This window comes from Rosa chinensis, chromosome 2, assembly GCF_002994745.2.
Source record: "Rosa chinensis cultivar Old Blush chromosome 2, RchiOBHm-V2, whole genome shotgun sequence".
Classification (NCBI taxonomy): Eukaryota; Viridiplantae; Streptophyta; class Magnoliopsida; order Rosales; family Rosaceae; genus Rosa; species Rosa chinensis.
The window spans coordinates 146,998-164,324 of record NC_037089.1 but is presented as its reverse complement, the minus strand read 5'-3'; the positions used below and the strand labels follow the sequence as shown (position 1 = coordinate 164,324).

The window sequence follows — 17,327 nt, the reverse complement described above, 5'->3', positions numbered from 1 at the left end:
GAGTTGCTTCACCTGGCTGCTCCAGCCGTTGTTGTACAAAAATTGGTTCAACAATAGTTACAATCATATACACGTTGAGTCATTTCTTATGCTTCCTAGGTTGTGCTTGCTTTGTTGTTGATGATGTTGCTGGCTCATGGTCAGCTCGCCTGTCACTTTAAACGAAGAAAATAGAGTTAGAGGTTAACCTAAAAGCATTAGTGTGGGAGGATGTTTATAATGAGGATATGTGGATTGTTTATGAAGACCACATTGGCATATAGCAAAGAGCTCTTATAGTCAAGTTAGTGGAACCATCTTGTATTGAAAAGTTAATGGAAAATAACTATTAAGTTGATGAAGAAGAAACTACATCTCTCCTAGCTTTTTTGTCTGAATCAGAGATGAATAAAAATGTGTATGAATGCAATTGTGATCATTATTGGCTATGTTCTTTTATTTATTTACTTTTTCTTTTTCTAAGATATTTTTTTCCCTGTTTTTGTTGGGGTAATTTGGAAGTTATTAAAGTGAGGTTAGAGTGTTCGTGACAGAGTCACCCTTTCAAGAAGCAAGACACATAGGAGGCTATCATTTCTCTTGGGACTGATTCGCTTTGCTCTCCATAATCTGCATATAAACCCTGATTTTGAAGTGGGTTTGATTTTGAAGTTGAATTCATGAGGTTGCATTTCTCTTGTTACATGGAGCTTTCTAAAACTAAAGGATTTTTAGATGTTTTGATCGGGGAAGAAAGGAAGTAAAAGAAATAGAAAAGAATGATGATGATCGTAAAAATTTGTGAATTTAAAGCTCCATAGATAATTGAAGTTTATGATCCTCCATAATTTAATTACTGCAGGTGGATTTCGGTTTTAAGATTTGGTTTCATGTGGCTTAAGAGAAGTATGTTTGAAGCATCAATTGTAAGTAGTGAAAGCAGTTTTTTTAGAAAATAAGTTTGCTACCTTGCTTATAAAAGTCTGGGAGCAAAATATAAGAGTTTCCAGATTGCTAGTGAGCTCATGAAGGATGTTATCAGTGACGTGAGATTTGAAACAGATGGTATTACATGGGAAAAAGGGTATCTAGAAGTGAGCTACAGGGAAAGAAAAAGAGATTGGATCACATGGCAAACTCTATTAGCAAACTGAAAAACTTATTTCAAACTATAAGCAAACAAAAAGAAAACCAATTACTGATTGATTAAAAGTTAAAATCTTAGAAAGGCTTGTGATAGCAGAAATCAACAAAAACTCAACTGACATAACATGCCCACGAAAAAAATAAAAAAAATAAAATAATAATAATAAATATAAAATAAAGAGGGAAAAACACAAAACTTCCCAAGAAAGACAGATATAACATATACATACATACATATACAGATACAGAACAGAAACATTAGATAAGAAGGACTTGCCTGAGAGAGACAGAGTTCTTGCACTTGTAGGGATATAGCAACCGAGTCAGTGAAATGCTAAGTGATAAAATGACTGACATAAAACTTTTGCTTCTTTGTTACCAACTGAAACAACCCTGTGCAAACATAGCAAGTTAAATTGAATCACAATTGATAGAAATAAGCAAAAGGTTAAAGATGTTTCTGATCAAGTGACAAACTGAAATTTCTAAATAAATAGCTTATAGAGAAGCAAGTTTCTTGTATCACTCAAATAAGTCGTTGCATGAATTAAAACAATTCAATATCTTCATTGACACATGTGCATTTTCACCATATCGAAAGTGAGTAGAATTTTAATGTTTGCTGTAAATAAAATGTGTGATTATGAACGACATTCAAGATATGTACAGTAATCAAATGAGGCCTTTACTGGCAAATTTGGGGTTTTTTTTTTGGGTCAAATACCGGCAAATTGAGTTCAAATGAAAATAATATATTGTGTTATTTATATGCAAAGGGAGTTGATGTGTTCCTGTAGAGTCTGGTAAGGCATTTACCTTGACTTGAGTCACAACGGAAAGAAAATTAAAAGGTTAAAGTTTTACATATATCCACTTAAGTGTGAAAGAGGCTGCTAGAGATGGATCAAGTTTTGAAGCTGTGAGTTAAAGCCACCAAGTCCATACAGTAAAAATTAAAAAAAATGAAATCACACAAAACATTAAAGTCTATCAACTGAATCGATTCTCACATCATCCATATAACAACATGAAACAAAACACTTAAAAATCGAACCTTCAGAGCTGCAATTTGATCAGCGTGCAATTTTTCCAGCTTAGGATCCTAAAAATAACCAAAATTTACATATTAGATCATTCTTTAGTAAAAATTGGAATGCAATTTCCAAGAAAGAATTGAACTTGTAACAATGACATTAGTGAGATTTGTTCCAGATATGAGATTGGAGTACCTTACAGCTGCTGCATCTCTTCCTCTGCCATAAGATGGAAGGGCTTTAAGCACAGGCCACTCATTCAAGTCCTGAAACTCAGTTAATTGGTTGAGTTAATATGACCAAGCAAAGCACATGGTAAATATAAGCAAATCTATCAACCATATCATAAGAAACCAAAATTCAAATTTACAAAGTTACTCTTCAAGTCCATACTAATTATTCTCGGAATACCTTTACAATGTAGACCTATTTTCTTAACATTGCTATTATTTCTTTCAATCTGGTGGAATGCTTCATCAACAAACTGCAATTGAACAGAAGGGATGTAGGCTTAGATCATAATCTTGAAAGATACATCACCATGATGACCCCTTAAAACAAAAACTTACACAAACAAACTGCAGTGATACTCTTGACTCCAGATCACCCAGCTGGAAATTGACAAATATAGTTGAATCATCTTTCTGAGCAAACGGATTAGGCTTTGTAATTTCATGCATTGATATGCAGCGTAAAGGATCAATTTTGTTTTCCCAGTCCATCAGAGCATAAAAGTCTTCTTGAAAAGATTATGTATTGGCATCTTTTGTCAATGAAATCAGGAAAATGATTTGTTGTGGGAAATACTTGTAGAAAATTAGAAACTATAAGTGGTACTACTATTTCTAAACCTCTATGTCTACCACACATGAAATTGGGATAGCTTATTACCAATGTCATGAACCTTCCTTTCTGATTCCAAAAGCTCATCAGCATCTTGATAAGTTTAGATGAAGATGAATAACAGTATGTAAGGTACCGAAATATTAGGTAATGTCTCTTTCAAGGAATTTTAAATGCTGGTGCAAATGATAACTTTTAGTCACCTTATCAATATTATGATCCAATAATTGTTTTCATGGCGTTTCCCTCCTGTTTCTTCTTATTCCCTTCCTGAAAACAAAGCAACATATACAAATTGAGTCATCAAACAATGTCTATAACAGCATTAAAAAAATCCAAAAACAAAAAAATATTTAATAAGCATTACGCCAAGGTTGAGAATTTTGTGCCGCCCTGGCCTCCACTACATGGTATGATAAATCTAATTCCAATAAATGATTTGCTGAGTCTAAAATCAAATACCGAGATGGAGAGCCACTTGTTTTCATTTCTTTTGTTTCTTCCTCTCTTTCCTTTTCTTTCTTCATCTGAATCTCTTCTTTTTTCCCTTCTTTTTTTATGTAATCCAAATTGAGAAAGCTTGATTGTTTTCAAACTCAGTCTTTGGACAGCAACAGCAGGTTATATATGTTAACATAAAGTACAGTTGTTGTACATGCTTTTCTCAATTTACTCTATTCTACCCTAAACCCAAAGTAAAGAATAAGCAGAATGTCTCTTTATTCACAAATGAGAGAAGTAGGCTTTTCAAGGTGTAGAATTTATTGAGATCTTCTTATTCACATTTGAACTTTGATTTATTCATTCATAGCTCTACCTCAAACACAAAAACAAATATAGTATCACTATTCGAACTTTTATTCATCATCTACAATACAGTGACAAATGTAGACTACTAAACTCTTAATTAAAGACAAACAAACTCTATTAAGTTGGAATAAGTGTCAGTATAAATAGGTTTTCATCAAGTCTGCTGTTCTTCAGTCCTAATGTCACTATGATCTTAAAGAATTTCTGAGTTATGAATTGCATATATCAATATGGGTGCCCCCAATATGTTATAAATTGCATGAACTCTGATCAAATATCAATGAAAGAGTAAAACTATAAAAACACATTTTGAAATCGATTACATAGGATCAAATGTTTTAATTACCTGGTTCAAGCTGAAGAACGATCGATGAAACCTTGAGGCCTCTGCAAACCCCAATCCAATTTGAAACTCTCCTTGACAAATTGATAAACCAGAAATCTGAACACCTGAAAAGAATGTATGAATTAAACCACAAATCGACAAAAACCAACTATATAAACCTTTACTCAATCTGAAAAAACTGGAGAAAAAATATTGAAGGAATTAGAAAATGGTTAACTGGATGGTGATGTTTATTTCAAAGCAGTATATTCATTGGTTGATGTTTATTTGAAAGTAGTTTCTAATCTTTCATTTAAATGCAGTTCGAATCTTTCATGTATTGTATAATCTTGTTAAGTAAATGATCACGCCCACAGTCTAAACAGTTAGGAGAGAATTCCTTGCAACCATGACAAAATTGCTAATCATCTTGAGTTAGTAATATGAATTCTCTCCTGTCCAAATCCCCAGGAAGCAGACTAAAGAAAATGAAATGGCAGACAGTCAATTCATTACAGCTATAGAATATTGCATGAATTAGAAAATGATTAATTCCTTCCAATCATAACTCTGTACATATGGTCACGAAAATTTATAGGATTTAAGTAATTGCAGAGTCGTGGATGCCGGAAATGTTAATCATATCCTCAAAAACACAAAAGGAAGACAGATTGTAAAGTTATCCTATCCTACCCATTCAGGCCATAAAACCCAGAAGCCAAAATCTTAAAAAGATGAAAACTTTCAAATCGAGATTACCTTTTAAATGCTGTAGATGCTATTGGAGTGTCAGATTGAAAAAATAGATAGACTGCAGGCAACCTTCACTTGAGCAATCGGAGTGTTGTGGTTGAAGCAAAAGAGCCTCTTCGCTTTACATAAAATGATTAGCAAACCTGGATTTGCCCAAATCTCCAGTCTGATCATGGTTCTCTGCTTCACTCTTTCTCTATGTAAAGTTGAGAGGGAGGAGAGCGAGAGAGCGAAAAAGCGAAAAAAGAGGCAGAAGGGAGGAAGAGAAAAACCAACAGGAGAAAATCCCAAACTGGAGCACGAACAATACCCCTACAAAATCGAAATCCAAGTAAACTGAAAACCAACCACAGTAAAAAAACCCAACGAAAACTATAAACCAAAAAACACAAATAAAAAACTAACCCAAAATGTAGTCAGCAGAGCTATCCAAAACGCAGATCTTCTTCTCCTCCTCACAGCAAAACCGAATCACCACTCTCAAGCTCTCTCTCGCTATGTGTTTCGACTGTGCTTTCTCTAGAAACCACAAACCAAATCTACACACATTTGACTTGAGTATAATAGGATGGCATCACGTAAATGAGGGAAATAGATGGGTAAAAACGTCACTTCATTTCGAGCTCTTATGAACAGTATCTCTCCTTTAGTATATAGTAAATAGTATATAATTTTCAGTTATGATTTTTTTTTTTTTAAGATAAGAGAGATTTCATTAACCGACCGAAGCCAACACAGTACATACAGAAAGATCTCTATACTTGTACCTAAATCAGTGGTCAAGTACATAAGAAAGACATACCAGCATCATCTATTGAAACAAGCTAAAGCTCACTTATTCAGAGAGCTTATTAAACAATGACAGTTTCCTACACATAATTAAAATATTTTAAATCTTCTTTCGCCAATATCTACTCGGATCATCTACCATGTTGTCTCCAGTATCTTATCGTCCGCTCTAATGGTTACTCTTTTATCTGGTGATGGCGTGCTCTGCGATCGTGCTAACTGCGGGCTACCTTTTTTTCTTTTTCTCTTTTTTTTTCAATAGCACAATTTTGTATGTAATTTACGTAGTTATCCCTACTTGATTTTTTTCACTTAAGTTGAACTGTTCTGTATATCATGAGTAATATGGGGACTTTCAAAAATTGGTGAAGTCTTTGACACCAAAAGAGGGCCTGGATTTGTAGTAGTAGAGATAGATATAACATATAATTTTCAATTATGATTTTTTTTTAAGATAAGAGAGATTTCATTAACCGACCGCAGCCAACACGGCACACACATAAATATCTCTATTTGTACATAAATCAGTGGTCAAGTACCTAAGAACGTACCAGTACCATCTATTGAAACAAGCTAAAGCTCACTTATTCAAAGAGCTTATTAGACTATGACAGTTTCCTACACATAATTAAAATATAATAGATCTTCTTTCGCCAATATATACTCCGATCATCTCTCACGTTGTCTCCAGTCTCCAATTGTCTGCCCTGACGGTTACCTTCTTATCTGGTGATAGCGTGCTCTTCGATCATGCTAACTAGGGGTGGCTGAAAATGCCGGATCTGCCGAAACCAGCCGGAAACCGGCCGAACCGCTGCCGTCGGCGCCGACCAAAACGGTAACCGAAGGTCCGGTTCGGTTCTGCCGAACCGTATATACGTACACGGTACGGTAACGGTACGTCTATTTGCAGATATACGGTATTACCGACCAGCCGTATATATATACTTTTATTATTTTTATTTATTTTTAATACGAGATATGTTTTGAGCCGTTGATTTCTGTCATCTGTAAATTACAGCCGTTGGATCTTAGTGGAGATTGAGATAACCTAAGGGGGTCAGCGAGGTTAGGTCATTTGTGCCCGCAGCCTCTCTCTCCTCTCCCTCGAGTCGACCCTCTATTCCTTTCTCTTCCTCTCAGAACCTAGCTCTAATTTCTTGAATCCAGCCCCAATTGTACAAAAACTTTGGCCATTCCTATCCCAAAAACACGATCTACGCAAGATGCAAACCTCACCAACATGAATTTTAACCCCAATATCATTTGATTTTCGAAATCCCCAAATCCTTCGACCCAACCCTAGCTGCTTGTTTGAACTTTGAAGTGGTTGCTCAGATGCTTGTACGGTGTTGAAGTGGTGGTTCAGAGCAGAAAAATATAGGTAAAATCTATATCCTTTTAGTCTTGTACAGTTGTTACTCATTTTAGTCTAATTTCTATGAAAAAAATTGTAATATGCTGCTGATTTTTTCATGCATGCACTATCTGCTCCAGATCTGTTAAGTTTTGCTCGATTTTCCATAGTTTCTGTATTGATTTTTATGGCTTGGTGTGGTTGACGCAGGTCAAGGATGGAGCTGATGGACATCGTTGGAAAGTCAAAAGAAGATGCCTCGCTTCCGAAAGGTAGATTTGATTTTGTGTGTTTTTTGTGGTTATTTTTGAAAGTTAGGTTAAATCGATTTTGTGGCTTTTGAATTCGATGTTGTCCGTGTGGTTATGAATTTTTCCGTACTTTTTCTTGGTGAGTTGATGTGATGGAACAATTGACTGTATATGTTATCTGATTCTTTGTGCATTCAAGCAACATTGAGCATTGCCTCAAAAAAAAAAAAAAAAGCAACATTGAGTATTGCCTGAACTGTTTGTATTGGTTGTCTGTTTTTTTAATTTGAAGCAACTGCTGCGCTGCATTTGGGAGGTGCAAACTCTTCTACAACAACTGCTACTTGAAGATTTGGATGCTGCAAACTATTGGTGCTGAAGATATAGCGGCTTGTTTTTTGTCAAGTGATTGAAGTCATCAAATCAGTGAATCAGAAGCAGATTTTTGTTTGTTTGTAGTTCCTATTATGAAGTTATGTAATATTTAAGTACACGTTTAGACTTTGAAATCAGTCACGCACATGATTTCTGAACTTGTGTTCTTGTAATGTGGAACTGGAAAAAAGCTAAACTAGAGAAACATCAAGTCTAGAACTCTATAAGAAGGTGAGAAATAGGCTTGATGAAGATATATTATCGGTGCTGAGTTGAGTAATTGGTATCCATTGAATAAATAACTAATCAGAAAAAAAGGATTATTACAGTTTGATTGAGTAACTGGGCTGAAAATTTTCAATTTTTGTTTGGCCCATTTATTTTCGGTTGGGCCTAAACCGAGCCTTAACCGACCGGAAACTCGGTAACCGAAATGTACGGTTACCGGTTTTGGCGGGACGGTAGTGGTACAGCTTTTTGAATTACCGCCTCAATCGGTACGGTAGTCGGCTCAGCCTAAAAAAGTCGGTTACCGTACCAGGGCCAGCCCTAATGCTAACCGCAGGCTACCTTTTTTTTTTTTTTTTTCAATAGCACAATTTCGTATTTATAATTCTCATTTTGTTTTTTTTTTGTATTTTACGTGGTTATCCTTGCTTGATATTTTTCACTAAAGTTGAACTATTGACAAGACCCGCCCCGAATTCCACCCTGGAATCCGAAGTGGCCCTGCGGGACCCACCTCTAAAGGAGATTTACCAAAATTTTCGGCATAACCTCCCTTAAAAATGGGTAACCCAAAATCCTGTTGAAAGCTAATAATTCACTTCAAAAAAATCCAACCACAACTCCTGGAGCCACCCTGCTCCCAAATTTAAACAACCCAACTCACAACTATCCACATCAAACATAAACTCCAAAAGATACAATTTACTACAATCACCAAAGTTAGGTCATCGACCTCGAATATAATACATGTAAGTTGGGTCACATATCCCTTAGTAATCAGAGCATTCTAGGAATATCAATAGACAAGGAATACAGTAGGTTAACCAGGTAACCTACAGAAGGTGATGGCGGAAGCAGGTGCGGTCACTATGGCTCACACTCGTACACCGAGCAACAACACTGCAATCTGGGCATTTGAAACCGAAGGGCCCAGGGAAAAGTATATCAAAACATTAGCGTGAGTGGACAAAAATAAGTAATTGAAAGAAAAAGGGTTTTATACTTTTCCACAATTATCTCAATAAAACTCCCGATGCATGCAATAATTAAGAAAAGACCGACTAGCCCCGCTAGTCAAGAACAACAACAAAGAATATGGGGAAAATGGGTTCACCATACGGGAATGGAGCCCCTCAGGCTCAACCTACCCTCGACTGCCACTCACACATAGATTGTGCAAGGAGGAGAACTAATAACCTCAACTTCCATTCACACATAGATTGTGTGAGGAGGAGAATATCACCTCGACTACCACCCACGTGAGGAGGAGAAAGCTACCTCACTGCCACTCACAAACACAAAGTAAGTGAGGAGGAGACCTATTCACATGACCCGCGTATGGTGAGGAAGGAGATCGTCCAAAGCCAGTAAATCTATATAATTTCCCCACTTATCTCACGAAATAAGAATCCAAGTGTATAAAGACGTGACCCCGCACGCCAAGATCATCTCAAGTTCCAATATAAGTAGGGTATAAAGAAGTATAAAGTTTTGCTTCTTCGAATTCTTATTTCGTAAATCTCTTAAAAAGCTCCAAGAGCTGAGTATAAATATAAAATCAATAGTATAAATTTCCGAATCCGCATAAAACAAAATCCTCAAATCGAGCATAACGAATCTTAATTCAAAAGTTCAAACCAATAAAACATTCAATAATCCAAACCAAAATAAAATGCTCGATAAATAGTTGTTAAATCAATAACTTAAAACTTGCGGAATTTAATTTGCATGCATCAATTAAAATCAAAGGTCCACTCACAATAAGCGGTCAATCCTGACGTCGCTCGTGATTCTCCTCGTATGGAGACTCCTCTCGTCCTGTACGAAGAACAATCATAAATATATAATTCACAGGACGGAACTTTAACTTTACGATACTTATAATTGGAAATTCAAAACATCCCTCTTCCTAAAATCCGACTCCTCAACTCTCTACAACATCCATCCTTAATGCTCCAACAATAATCTGTCATTGATGCTATACCTAGAGTGAATTCAAAAGGAATTCGGCGATCGAATTCACGATAATCAATAATTAATCATTTAAACTCAATTTGTAAATCCTCCAACTTCCACCAAACTTCATGCATTACGTTCTACAATCATTCACTGGTACAGGGGATTAAAATGACGTCTAAAACCCTACTGTACGCGCCTCCACGCGCTACCTACAGTGGCGGCACGTGGGGACCACGCGCCGGCGGCGACCTTCTCCGATGACCACCAAATTCCGGCAACAACATCATCTCAACAGACCCAATCAACTTCTCAACTACAACATTGATCAATTTTAACTCCAAATGGCCGAAATCAAACAATGAAAACAAAACCCAGAAAACTTCAAGAACCTAAGAATTTCAATTCGTCGATTCGACCTCTACACAACAAATCGTGATACAAGGCCATAGGGGAAATGATCAGTGATGAAAACCGAACCTTCGACGGTGAGATGGGGGCCGGAGGTGGCCGGAATGGCCGGGAATCGGCCAAAATCCAAAACTGCAACCGGGGAGGAAATTCGTTCGATCCGAGCTTTTCCGGCCAAATCGTCCAAAGATGCTTCCACAGACGTGACCGGGGGAGGAAACCGAGCTTGGGGTTGGCCGGATTACGTCCGGAGGCGGCCGGAAGAGGAAGAACTCGGAGGGGGAGCGAATCGGCCGAGAGAGGAAGGGAGAGTCGGGGAGAGAGAAAGAGAATGGGGGGGGTGGGTTTCCGGTTTTGGAAACCTACCCTGGTAAGTTTCTATTTTTATCCAAAAGTTACCATGAACAGTAATTTTCTTAATTCACTCATAACTTTTGCATACGAACTCCGATTTTTACGTACCACATATGCACGCGCTCGGTTTAACGCCCTCTACAACTTTCATGAAGGAAATTTTCTCAAATTAATAACTCACAAAAAGTCAATTTTAAACCACCCCCTAAACGTTAAAATTATAACCGCGAACGGTAACCATAAGGAATTCCATGCAACTGAATAACAAGGGTATATCAGATATGGGGTGTAACAATTCACCCCCCCTAACAAAAATTTCGCCCTCGAAATTTACGTACCTGTCAGAACAGATGGGGGTACTGTCGTCTCATTAAATCTTCCGGTTCCCAAGTGGCTTCTTCCACCAAATGATTACTCCACAATACTTTAACTAAAGGTATCGTCTTGTTTCTAAGGACCTGCTCTCTCCTGTCGAGTATCTGGATCGGTTTTTCCTCATAAGTAAGGTCCTCCTTCAAACGAATGGGCTGTTCTTCTAAAACATGGGAGGGATCAGCAATATACTTGCGGAGCAGGGACACGTGGAAGACATCATGAATCTTTGATAACCTCGGAGGTAGAATCAGTCTGTATGCAACTGGGCCAACTCGATCTTTAATCATAAAAGGTCCAATAAATCGGGGACTAAGCTTCCCTCGCTTTCCAAATCTTACTACACCCTTCCAAGGGGACAATTTCAAGAATACCCAATCACCCTCTTGAAATTCCAAGTCTTTCCTGCGGTTATCCGCATAACTCTTTTGTCGACTCTGAGCAGTCCTGAGTTTCTCCTGGATCAACTTAACCTTTTCGGTGGTAATCCGTACAATCTCTGGACCTATGAGCTTTCTTTCTCCCACTTCATTCCAACATAAAGGAGTACGGCACTGTCTTCCATAGAGAGCTTCGTAAGGAGCCATGTCAATACTGGAATGATAGCTATTATTGTAAGCAAACTCAATCAATGCCAGATGGCTATCCCAACTTCCTTTGAATTGCATAACACATGATCTCAACATGTCTTCCAAGGTTTGGATAGTTCTCTCAGATTGCCCATCAGTCTGTGGATGAAATGCCGTGCTAAAACTTAATCCAGTACCTAAAGCCTCATGCAGACTCTTCCAAAATTTTGAGGTGAAACGAGGATCTCGATCAGAGACAATGGAAACGGGTGGTCCATGAAGTTTCACGATTTCATTCACATAAAGTTTCGCCAGCTTGTTCATCCCATAAGTCTTGTTAACAGGTAAGAAATGAGCAGACTTGGTGAGTCGATCCACAATCACCCAAATACTATCATGACCATCGCGAGTTCGTGGAAGACCTGAAATAAAATCCATGGTGATGTGCTCCCACTTCCACTCCGGAATAGGCAACGGCTGTAGCAATCCTGAAGGTTTCTGTCTTTCTGCTTTTACCTGTTGGCATATCAAGCACCTACTCACATACTTTGCAATTTCCCTTTTCATATTTCTCCACCAATAGTATGGTTTCAAAGTTCGATACATTTTTGTCCCGCCAGGATGCATAGCGTAAGCAGAACTATGAGCCTCCTCCAAAATTTCCCGTTTAAGATCATGAAGGTTAGGTACACACATTCTATTCTCAAACATCAAGGCTCCATCTCTTCTAAGAATAAAGTCCGTTCTAGTACCATCACTCACTGCTTCTTTTAATTGTCTTAAATATTCATCTTCATCTTGTGCCTCCCGCACCCTATCAATGAGATTCGGCCTCACATGGAAGTTAGCTAACAATGCTCCAGACCCTTCTTCAATCGCCAAATTAACTCCTGTAGATCGCAATTCATAAAGTAAAGGGGCTCGAACTGTCTTCAAATGGGCTAAAGAGCTAGAGGGCTTTCGACTAAGTGCATCCGCTACCACATTGGCCCTTCCTGGATGGTACTCGATAGTGCAATCATAATCCTTAATCAACTCTAACCACCTCCTTTGCCTCAAATTTAAGTCCCTTTGGTCAAGTAGATATTGGAGACTTTTGTGATCCGTAAAAATCTGGCATCGGGCTCCATAAAGGTAGTGTCTCCATAGCTTAAGTGCCAAAACTACAGCAGCAAGCTCAAGGTCATGAGTCGGGTAGTTCATTTCGTGAGGTTTCAACTGCCTAGATGCGTAAGCAATCACATTTCCATGCTGCATCAACACACAACCTAAACCTTGTCTTGAGGCATCGCTGTAAATCACATACTCCCCGCTATCATCAGGCAATACTAAAACTGGGGCACAAGTTAAACGTCTTTTGAGTTCTTGGAAACTTTGCTCACACTCATCCGACCAAACAAATTTAGCACTTTTCCTGGTCAATTTAGTGAGGGGGGCTGCAAGCTTAGAGAAATCCTGCACGAACCGCCGATAATAACCGGCTAAACCCAAGAAACTACGAATCTCCGTCACTGTGGTGGGTCTTCCCCAATTCAAAACCGCTTCCACCTTTTGAGGATCCACACTAATACCTTCAGCTGATACCACATGACCCAAGAATCCTATGCTGTTAAGCCAGAATTCACACTTACTCAACTTAGCATACAGTCTAGCCTCCCTCAAAGTCCGAAGTACAAGCCTCAATTGCTTAATATGAAGCTCCTCACTCTTGGAGTAAACCAGAATGTCATCAATGAACACAATTACAAAACGGTCCAAGTATGGGCGGAATACTCGATTCATGAGATCCATAAAGGCTGCAGGAGCATTGGTTAATCCAAAAGGCATCACCACAAATTCGTAGTGACCATAACGTGATCGGAATGCGGTCTTGGGTACATCGGACTCTCTTATCCGTAGCTGGTGATAACCTGTCCTCAAATCAATCTTAGAAAAGACTTTGGCACCCCGCAATTGGTCAAATAAATCATCAATCCGTGGTAATGGATACTTGTTCTTCACTGTGACCTTATTCAATTTTCTATAATCAATACACAACCTCAAAGTGCCATCCTTCTTCTTAACAAAAAGCACCGGCGCACCCCAAGGGGACACACTTGGCCGAATGAAACCTTTATCCAACAACTCCTGTAACTGGGTCTTCAACTCCTTTAACTCAGCTGGGGCCATTCTATAAGGTGCCTGATATATAGGTGCAGTACCAGGGAGCAACTCAATGGTAAAATCTATTTCCCTTTCTGGAGGTAAACCAGGTAGTTCATCAGGAAACACATCCGGAAACTTCCTGACCACAGGAATATCCTCAATGTTCAACACCGCCCTCTTTGTATCCACAATGTGTGCTAAATAAGCCTGACAACCTTTATTCATAAGCTTTTCAGCCGTAATGGCCGAAATCAGGCAAGAGGAGAGAATGTTTCTCTCACCACGGAAGGTGATTTCCGGTTTTCCTGGACTTCGAAACACTACTTCTTTACGGAAACAATCAACCAATGCACCATGTGTCCCCAAAAAGTCCATCCCCAGAATTACATCAAACTCCACAAGGTCTAGAGGAATTAGGTTGGCCTCTAGGCAAAAACCGTCAACCATTACACCACAACCATTAAAAACCCACTCTATCTTAAGTGCCCTTCCCGCAGGTAAAGAGACATACCACTCACCAATAAGGAGTGATGATGGCACATTTGCAAAACATGTGAATCTACTGGACATAAAAGAGTGCGTCGCACCAGGATCAATTAAGGTTAAAGCAGGTTGATGAAAGATAAATAACGTACCAACGATAACTTTGGGTGAATCACGGCCCTCCTGCTGGGTCATGGCGTGCAGTCTAGCATGTGTCACAGGACGACCTCGCTGAGCCCTGCCCTGCTGAGAACTAGCTCGGCCTACCGAGCTAGTGCGGGCGCTGCTAGTAGAACCACCAGCAGAGGACTGACCAACAGTCTGAGTGGGGGTAGATCTAGCTCCCTGAGTCGCAAGGGGACAGTCCCTCCTGAAGTGATCCTGCTGACCACAAATAAAACATCCAGCTGTCTGATACTGCCCATACTGGGCTGGCTGGCTAGCAGAAGCCCCACTCGAACCACCATGATAACTCCTGGACCTCTCAAACTGTCCAAACTGTCGTCCACTAGACTGACCCCGAGAGAATCTCCTGTCACGTGCCCTGAATCTAGTACGGGTTCTCGAACTGGAACCACTGCTCTTTCCACTACCAACTGAAGAACCAGAACCAGATGTGGAAGTAGCCCTCTTAGATGGACCCTGGCTAGGGCCACCAGGATCCCTAGGGTGAAATCCAGCAGGTGAGTCTGACTCAATGTCCATGGCATAAGATACTGCCTCAGCAAAGCTCCGATACGGTGTGCCTAACATCTTGTCCTTAAACTTGCCTCCAAGTCCCAAAACAAATCTACGAATCTTGCTTTGCTCGGTGCGAACCAAATCCGGCACATGGTGGGCTAAGGAGAGAAACTCCTGCTCAAACTCCAACACTGACTGATCATCTCTCTTCACTAAGCTCAAGAACTGGTCTTGCATCCGATTAAGGTGGGCATCACTAAAGTACCGTCCATAGAAATGGGTCTTGAACATATCCCATGTCATGGGGCCAACATTTGCAGGGTCATTCGTAACATCAATCCACCAATGCCAGGCGGTATCCTCAAGAAACTGTACTGCCAAATCCACTTTCCTATCCTCTGGAAGATCCATTTGGGAGAAAACTCTCTCCATCCTGTCAATCCACCGCTGAGCCTCAACAGGTGAGGCGGCAGAAGCAAAAGTCTGAGCCCCGTGCCTCTTAGCACGCTCCACAGTATAGTCAGTACGTGACCCGGGGAGTGCTGCGGCAATCTGCCGAAAGAACTGTCCAAAAGAATCAGCAAACCCCCTAGGTATCGGCTCATCTTCCCCAACCGGAGTTCTCTCACGTGCTCGGCGATTTCGAGCCATAGTACCTGAAGAAAGTATTTAAGAAGTTCAAGGATCAGTACAACAAGATATCTACTTTACATGCATAATAACACACTAGTACCGAAGAGCACACGATGGGGATCCGCCGCGGTCGGGCCATCACTCGGGAGGTACCAGGCGTCATTAGGCATATAAAGTAGTAAGGAAGTAAGGAAGTCTACAGAATCTAGAAACCTAGTGCTCTGATACCAACTGACAAGACCCGCCCCGAATTCCACCCTGGAATCCGAAGTGGCCCTGCGGGACCCACCTCTAAAGGAGATTTACCAAAATTTTCGGCATAACCTCCCTTAAAAATGGGTAACCCAAAATCCTGTTGAAAGCTAATAATTCACTTCAAAAAAATCTAACCACAACTCCTGGAGCCACCCTGCTCCCAAATTTAAACAACCCAACTCACAACTATCCACATCAAACATAAACTCCAAAAGATACAATTTACTACAATCACCAAAGTTAGGTCATCGACCTCGAATATAATACATGTAAGTTGGGTCACATATCCCTTAGTAATCAGAGCATTCTAGGAATATAAATAGACAAGGAATACAGTAGGTTAACCAGGTAACCTACAGAAGGTGATGGCGGAAGCAGGTGCGGTCACTATGGCTCACACTCGTACACCGAGCAACAACACTGCAATCTGGGCATTTGAAACCGAAGGGCCCAGGGAAAAGTATATCAAAACGTTAGCGTGAGTGGACAAAAATAAGTAATTGAAAGAAAAAGGGTTTTATACTTTTCCACAATTATCTCAATAAAACTCCCGATGCATGCAATAATTAAGAAAAGACCGACTAGCCCCGCTAGTCAAGAACAACAACAAAGAATATGGGGAAAATGGGTTCACCATACGGGAATGGAGCCCCTCAGGCTCAACCTACCCTCGACTGCCACTCACACATAGATTGTGCAAGGAGGAGAACTAATAACCTCAACTTCCATTCACACATAGATTGTGTGAGGAGGAGAATATCACCTCGACTACCACCCACGTGAGGAGGAGAAAGCTACCTCACTGCCACTCACAAACACAAAGTAAGTGAGGAGGAGACCTATTCACATGACCCGCGTATGGTGAGGAAGGAGATCGTCCAAAGCCAGTAAATCTGTATAATTTCCCCACTTATCTCACGAAATAAGAATCCAAGTGTATAAAGACGTGACCCCGCACGCCAAGATCATCTCAAGTTCCAATATAAGTAGGGTATAAAGAAGTATAAAGTTTTGCTTCTTCGAATTCTTATTTCGTAAATCTCTTAAAAAGCTCCAAGAGCTGAGTATAAATATAAAATCAATAGTATAAATTTCCGAATCCGCATAAAACAAAATCCTCAAATCGAGCATAACGAATCTTAATTCAAAAGTTCAAACCAATAAAACATTCAATAATCCAAACCAAAATAAAATGCTCGATAAATAGTTGTTAAATCAATAACTTAAAACTTGCGGAATTTAATTTGCATGCATCAATTAAAATCAAAGGTCCACTCACAATAAGCGGTCAATCCTGATGTCGCTCGTGATTCTCCTCGTATGGAGACTCCTCTCGTCCTGTACGAAGAACAATCATAAATATATAATTCACAGGACGGAACTTTAACTTTACGATACTTATAATTGGAAATTCAAAACATCCCTCTTCCTAAAATCCGACTCCTCAACTCTCTACAACATCCATCCTTAATGCTCCAACAATAATCTGTCATTGATGCTATACCTAGAGTGAATTCAAAAGGAATTCGGCGATCGAATTCACGATAATCAATAATTAATCATTTAAACTCAATTTGT

The 17,327-nt window shown here is 39.5% G+C and overlaps 2 long non-coding RNA genes across 2 annotated transcripts; one reads left to right on the top strand and one right to left on the bottom strand.

Moving 5' to 3' along the window:
- Positions 1–1,397: 1,397 nt before the first annotated feature.
- Positions 1,398–2,893, bottom strand: LOC112185471. The gene is made up of 5 exons (XR_002930291.2): positions 2,729–2,893; positions 2,571–2,643; positions 2,355–2,425; positions 2,180–2,227; positions 1,398–1,518 (listed from the first exon to the last, which is right to left on the bottom strand). It is a non-coding gene; the product is annotated as an uncharacterized LOC112185471 (long non-coding RNA).
- A 3,551-nt stretch (positions 2,894–6,444) lies between these two features.
- On the top strand, positions 6,445–7,971 carry LOC121051126. The gene is made up of 4 exons (XR_005805218.1): positions 6,445–6,576; positions 6,701–7,063; positions 7,247–7,308; positions 7,580–7,971. It is a non-coding gene; the product is annotated as an uncharacterized LOC121051126 (long non-coding RNA).
- The last annotated feature ends 9,356 nt before the right edge of the window (positions 7,972–17,327 follow it).